The sequence below is a fragment of the Plodia interpunctella genome, chromosome 25 (assembly GCF_027563975.2).
Source record: "Plodia interpunctella isolate USDA-ARS_2022_Savannah chromosome 25, ilPloInte3.2, whole genome shotgun sequence".
NCBI lineage: Eukaryota > Metazoa > Arthropoda > Insecta > Lepidoptera > Pyralidae > Plodia > Plodia interpunctella.
Window position 1 is genome coordinate 2501 of NC_071318.1, and position 7500 is coordinate 10000.

The window sequence follows — 7500 nt, forward strand, 5'->3', positions numbered from 1 at the left end:
AACCTAACCTAACCTAACCTAACCTAACCTAACCTAACCTAACCTAACCTAACCTAACCTAACCTAACCTAACCTAACCTAACCTAACCTAACCTAACCTAACCTAACCTAACCTAACCTAACCTAACCTAACCTAACCTAACCTAACCTAACCTAACCTAACCTAACCTAACCTAACCTAACCTAACCTAACCTAACCTAACCTAACCTAACCTAACCTAACCTAACCTAACCTAACCTAACCTAACCTAACCTAACCTAACCTAACCTAACCTAACCTAACCTAACCTAACCTAACCTAACCTAACCTAACCTAACCTAACCTAACCTAACCTAACCTAACCTAACCTAACCTAACCTAACCTAACCTAACCTAACCTAACCTAACCTAACCTAACCTAACCTAACCTAACCTAACCTAACCTAACCTAACCTAACCTAACCTAACCTAACCTAACCTAACCTAACCTAACCTAACCTAACCTAACCTAACCTAACCTAACCTAACCTAACCTAACCTAACCTAACCTAACCTAACCTAACCTAACCTAACCTAACCTAACCTAACCTAACCTAACCTAACCTAACCTAACCTAACCTAACCTAACCTAACCTAACCTAACCTAACCTAACCTAACCTAACCTAACCTAACCTAACCTAACCTAACCTAACCTAACCTAACCTAACCTAACCTAACCTAACCTAACCTAACCTAACCTAACCTAACCTAACCTAACCTAACCTAACCTAACCTAACCTAACCTAACCTAACCTAACCTAACCTAACCTAACCTAACCTAACCTAACCTAACCTAACCTAACCTAACCTAACCTAACCTAACCTAACCTAACCTAACCTAACCTAACCTAACCTAACCTAACCTAACCTAACCTAACCTAACCTAACCTAACCTAACCTAACCTAACCTAACCTAACCTAACCTAACCTAACCTAACCTAACCTAACCTAACCTAACCTAACCTAACCTAACCTAACCTAACCTAACCTAACCTAACCTAACCTAACCTAACCTAACCTAACCTAACCTAACCTAACCTAACCTAACCTAACCTAACCTAACCTAACCTAACCTAACCTAACCTAACCTAACCTAACCTAACCTAACCTAACCTAACCTAACCTAACCTAACCTAACCTAACCTAACCTAACCTAACCTAACCTAACCTAACCTAACCTAACCTAACCTAACCTAACCTAACCTAACCTAACCTAACCTAACCTAACCTAACCTAACCTAACCTAACCTAACCTAACCTAACCTAACCTAACCTAACCTAACCTAACCTAACCTAACCTAACCTAACCTAACCTAACCTAACCTAACCTAACCTAACCTAACCTAACCTAACCTAACCTAACCTAACCTAACCTAACCTAACCTAACCTAACCTAACCTAACCTAACCTAACCTAACCTAACCTAACCTAACCTAACCTAACCTAACCTAACCTAACCTAACCTAACCTAACCTAACCTAACCTAACCTAACCTAACCTAACCTAACCTAACCTAACCTAACCTAACCTAACCTAACCTAACCTAACCTAACCTAACCTAACCTAACCTAACCTAACCTAACCTAACCTAACCTAACCTAACCTAACCTAACCTAACCTAACCTAACCTAACCTAACCTAACCTAACCTAACCTAACCTAACCTAACCTAACCTAACCTAACCTAACCTAACCTAACCTAACCTAACCTAACCTAACCTAACCTAACCTAACCTAACCTAACCTAACCTAACCTAACCTAACCTAACCTAACCTAACCTAACCTAACCTAACCTAACCTAACCTAACCTAACCTAACCTAACCTAACCTAACCTAACCTAACCTAACCTAACCTAACCTAACCTAACCTAACCTAACCTAACCTAACCTAACCTAACCTAACCTAACCTAACCTAACCTAACCTAACCTAACCTAACCTAACCTAACCTAACCTAACCTAACCTAACCTAACCTAACCTAACCTAACCTAACCTAACCTAACCTAACCTAACCTAACCTAACCTAACCTAACCTAACCTAACCTAACCTAACCTAACCTAACCTAACCTAACCTAACCTAACCTAACCTAACCTAACCTAACCTAACCTAACCTAACCTAACCTAACCTAACCTAACCTAACCTAACCTAACCTAACCTAACCTAACCTAACCTAACCTAACCTAACCTAACCTAACCTAACCTAACCTAACCTAACCTAACCTAACCTAACCTAACCTAACCTAACCTAACCTAACCTAACCTAACCTAACCTAACCTAACCTAACCTAACCTAACCTAACCTAACCTAACCTAACCTAACCTAACCTAACCTAACCTAACCTAACCTAACCTAACCTAACCTAACCTAACCTAACCTAACCTAACCTAACCTAACCTAACCTAACCTAACCTAACCTAACCTAACCTAACCTAACCTAACCTAACCTAACCTAACCTAACCTAACCTAACCTAACCTAACCTAACCTAACCTAACCTAACCTAACCTAACCTAACCTAACCTAACCTAACCTAACCTAACCTAACCTAACCTAACCTAACCTAACCTAACCTAACCTAACCTAACCTAACCTAACCTAACCTAACCTAACCTAACCTAACCTAACCTAACCTAACCTAACCTAACCTAACCTAACCTAACCTAACCTAACCTAACCTAACCTAACCTAACCTAACCTAACCTAACCTAACCTAACCTAACCTAACCTAACCTAACCTAACCTAACCTAACCTAACCTAACCTAACCTAACCTAACCTAACCTAACCTAACCTAACCTAACCTAACCTAACCTAACCTAACCTAACCTAACCTAACCTAACCTAACCTAACCTAACCTAACCTAACCTAACCTAACCTAACCTAACCTAACCTAACCTAACCTAACCTAACCTAACCTAACCTAACCTAACCTAACCTAACCTAACCTAACCTAACCTAACCTAACCTAACCTAACCTAACCTAACCTAACCTAACCTAACCTAACCTAACCTAACCTAACCTAACCTAACCTAACCTAACCTAACCTAACCTAACCTAACCTAACCTAACCTAACCTAACCTAACCTAACCTAACCTAACCTAACCTAACCTAACCTAACCTAACCTAACCTAACCTAACCTAACCTAACCTAACCTAACCTAACCTAACCTAACCTAACCTAACCTAACCTAACCTAACCTAACCTAACCTAACCTAACCTAACCTAACCTAACCTAACCTAACCTAACCTAACCTAACCTAACCTAACCTAACCTAACCTAACCTAACCTAACCTAACCTAACCTAACCTAACCTAACCTAACCTAACCTAACCTAACCTAACCTAACCTAACCTAACCTAACCTAACCTAACCTAACCTAACCTAACCTAACCTAACCTAACCTAACCTAACCTAACCTAACCTAACCTAACCTAACCTAACCTAACCTAACCTAACCTAACCTAACCTAACCTAACCTAACCTAACCTAACCTAACCTAACCTAACCTAACCTAACCTAACCTAACCTAACCTAACCTAACCTAACCTAACCTAACCTAACCTAACCTAACCTAACCTAACCTAACCTAACCTAACCTAACCTAACCTAACCTAACCTAACCTAACCTAACCTAACCTAACCTAACCTAACCTAACCTAACCTAACCTAACCTAACCTAACCTAACCTAACCTAACCTAACCTAACCTAACCTAACCTAACCTAACCTAACCTAACCTAACCTAACCTAACCTAACCTAACCTAACCTAACCTAACCTAACCTAACCTAACCTAACCTAACCTAACCTAACCTAACCTAACCTAACCTAACCTAACCTAACCTAACCTAACCTAACCTAACCTAACCTAACCTAACCTAACCTAACCTAACCTAACCTAACCTAACCTAACCTAACCTAACCTAACCTAACCTAACCTAACCTAACCTAACCTAACCTAACCTAACCTAACCTAACCTAACCTAACCTAACCTAACCTAACCTAACCTAACCTAACCTAACCTAACCTAACCTAACCTAACCTAACCTAACCTAACCTAACCTAACCTAACCTAACCTAACCTAACCTAACCTAACCTAACCTAACCTAACCTAACCTAACCTAACCTAACCTAACCTAACCTAACCTAACCTAACCTAACCTAACCTAACCTAACCTAACCTAACCTAACCTAACCTAACCTAACCTAACCTAACCTAACCTAACCTAACCTAACCTAACCTAACCTAACCTAACCTAACCTAACCTAACCTAACCTAACCTAACCTAACCTAACCTAACCTAACCTAACCTAACCTAACCTAACCTAACCTAACCTAACCTAACCTAACCTAACCTAACCTAACCTAACCTAACCTAACCTAACCTAACCTAACCTAACCTAACCTAACCTAACCTAACCTAACCTAACCTAACCTAACCTAACCTAACCTAACCTAACCTAACCTAACCTAACCTAACCTAACCTAACCTAACCTAACCTAACCTAACCTAACCTAACCTAACCTAACCTAACCTAACCTAACCTAACCTAACCTAACCTAACCTAACCTAACCTAACCTAACCTAACCTAACCTAACCTAACCTAACCTAACCTAACCTAACCTAACCTAACCTAACCTAACCTAACCTAACCTAACCTAACCTAACCTAACCTAACCTAACCTAACCTAACCTAACCTAACCTAACCTAACCTAACCTAACCTAACCTAACCTAACCTAACCTAACCTAACCTAACCTAACCTAACCTAACCTAACCTAACCTAACCTAACCTAACCTAACCTAACCTAACCTAACCTAACCTAACCTAACCTAACCTAACCTAACCTAACCTAACCTAACCTAACCTAACCTAACCCATATATCCATTTGTTCCCCTACATCCCAGTGAATTTTCTCTTTAGTGCATCTCGTGTATCCTTCGATATAACAAGTGTTTTCAGTGCAGTTTTCTCCATAATTCCTCTTTAAAAAATTCATTTAGTTTCCGTGAACGCCATACTTAGGCGCTAACACTTAAATAATTCTTTAAAATTTTTTCTTGCTATCCCTTGATCGTCTTTGGTTGTAGTTCTGCTTACTTACCTGTCTCCCGGCTCCCTGTGAAGTTTCATCGCTTTCCGTTGCATCCTTGTTGCATTTTCACCTGTAACATAGAAATTTTTCATACAAATTTTAATAAAATCACACTTTTTCCCCTTTTTTCCAAGTTTTTCCTATCGGACCCTCGCTAGCTCCCTTCCTAAAAACCGCCCAATTGTGTTCAGGTTGTAAAAGGGAATTCACTTGGGACACCCCATACCCAGATCTACTTCGCTTTTACCGCCACCTAGGGCCAAAAATCGTCACCTAAATTAACAGCCTCCTTAATAACAATAGTTTAGGATTACTTCGCTAGTTCTACCCATCCTCTACTTCGGAAAAATACCACTTCCAGTAAATCTCCCTTCAGCTGCTCTCACTCGCTTCCTCTGTTTTCGCTTTCATTGACGACATACTAAATTTTTTCATACTTTCTTCTAAACACTTTTCCGATCTAAGACAACATGGTCTTAGCCCACTCACCTCCGCGTAAGGCGGCCAATACTCGCCCCCCAGACAGGAACCGTAGGAACCTCACCCGCATCTCCGAGACTCCTACGGACATTATCACACAACAGAGTCCCCCGCCGCTACCCACCACCACCTCTAGAGCGGGGCACTCACGCTCTCACTCCCCGCGATCACCCCCGCCCAGGGGAAGGGCCCCTGTACGTTCACCCCCCCAGCGACTCCAGCGAATCATGCAGTCACCATCACCGTCCACTTCTCACGGTGCTCCCACCTCCCCGTCGCCCCTGCGGACGCCCCCACCCCAGTTGCCCCGACCGAGATCATCTTTCTCCCCCCCCGCAACCCCTTCTCGGGGATACATGTCACCACCTAGCACTCCGGCCAGCAGGCGTGGGTCGATAAGCCGTGTGGGGGAGGATATCCCGGCGTCCTGGGAATCACTCTCACCGCCGTCGGATATCACCCCCGCACTCGTTTACTCTCCGTCATCTACCCTCACCCCCGCGCCGTCGAACTTGCCGCCCCCGGCTGCTACACCGGCGCATACGCACCCCCAGCCCACCCAAAGCCAAGTTGTGACTCAGCCTCTCTCAGTCGCAATCGCGGCGGCGATGGTCGCCCCGCAAGCGACACCAGCCCCCACCTTCCCCACCGCGCTCCAAGCGACACTCTCCTTTATCTCGGACTCGGCCAAGGAAATTATCGCCAAGATTTCCGAGGGCAAGAGCGTGACCAGCGGCAACAAGAAGCGCATAAAGGAGCTGGCGCAATCTATCATGGGCGCGGTGGAGGGGTCCCGAAACGAGACTCCGCCCGAGCTCCCGAAGCCGGTTTCGGACGCGGTCCTCCATGCCATCCGGGAGACTATTAGGGACGAACTAAAGGGACATGCGCCTACTCATGTTCCCACTCCCCACCCCGCCCCTCTACCCACCTCAACCCCCCCAGCCCCCCAGTCGAGGTCCTTCGCGACGGTTGCTGCCACCTCTCCACCCAAACGTCCTTCGCCAATGCCTCGTACCCAGCCGGCTATAATCATCAAGGCCAAGGAGGCCGGTGACAAACAACCGGATGTCTATAGCGAGTGGCGCAAAAACATCACGTTCAGAAACACCACATTCGCTCCCTCGAAAGTGCGCACCTTGCGCAACAATACGGTGAAGGTCAATTTCGACAACGCCGCGCAGAGGGATGAGACATTGGCGAGGGTCAACGAAGTCCCGGGTATAGTCGCGGAGAAATCCAAACTCAGGAAACCCCTCATCATCCTAAAAGGCGTGAGCAAGGAGACAAACAAGGACGAGCTGTTGGAGATCGTTGCCAGCCAAAACCAAGTGGCTGCCGGCGACCTTCGACTATGTTTCCTCCTTAAAAACCGCAATGAAAATCTCTATAACGCGGTACTGGAGGTAGCCCCCGCAATTCGACGCGCGTTTGTCGAAGAGGGTCGCGTGAACGTGGAGCATCAGAGGGTGCACGTGGCGGATTTCAGCCGCTTTGTACAATGCCGCAAATGCCTGCAGTTTGGACACACAGGCAACAAATGCTCAGCTGACTTCTACCCGTGCGGCCACTGCGGCTCCGCTACGCACCACATCACTACGTGCCCATACAGAACAGACGCAACCAAGATGACCTGCTACAACTGTAAAAAAGCAAACAGCACCAACACCAAACACTCCGCCCTCGACGCTAAATCTTGCCCCAAAATCCTCAACGCCTTAAAATCCCTCAATGACACAACCGACTATGGTTATTAGCACGATCAAAGTAACTCAATGTAACCTCAATCGCTGTTACACTATATATCAGGAGTAAACAGCCTTAAGGCTGTCAATAAAACTTAATAGCGAATAAGTTCCTTTATTCATCAAAGGCATATAAATATAGTATAAT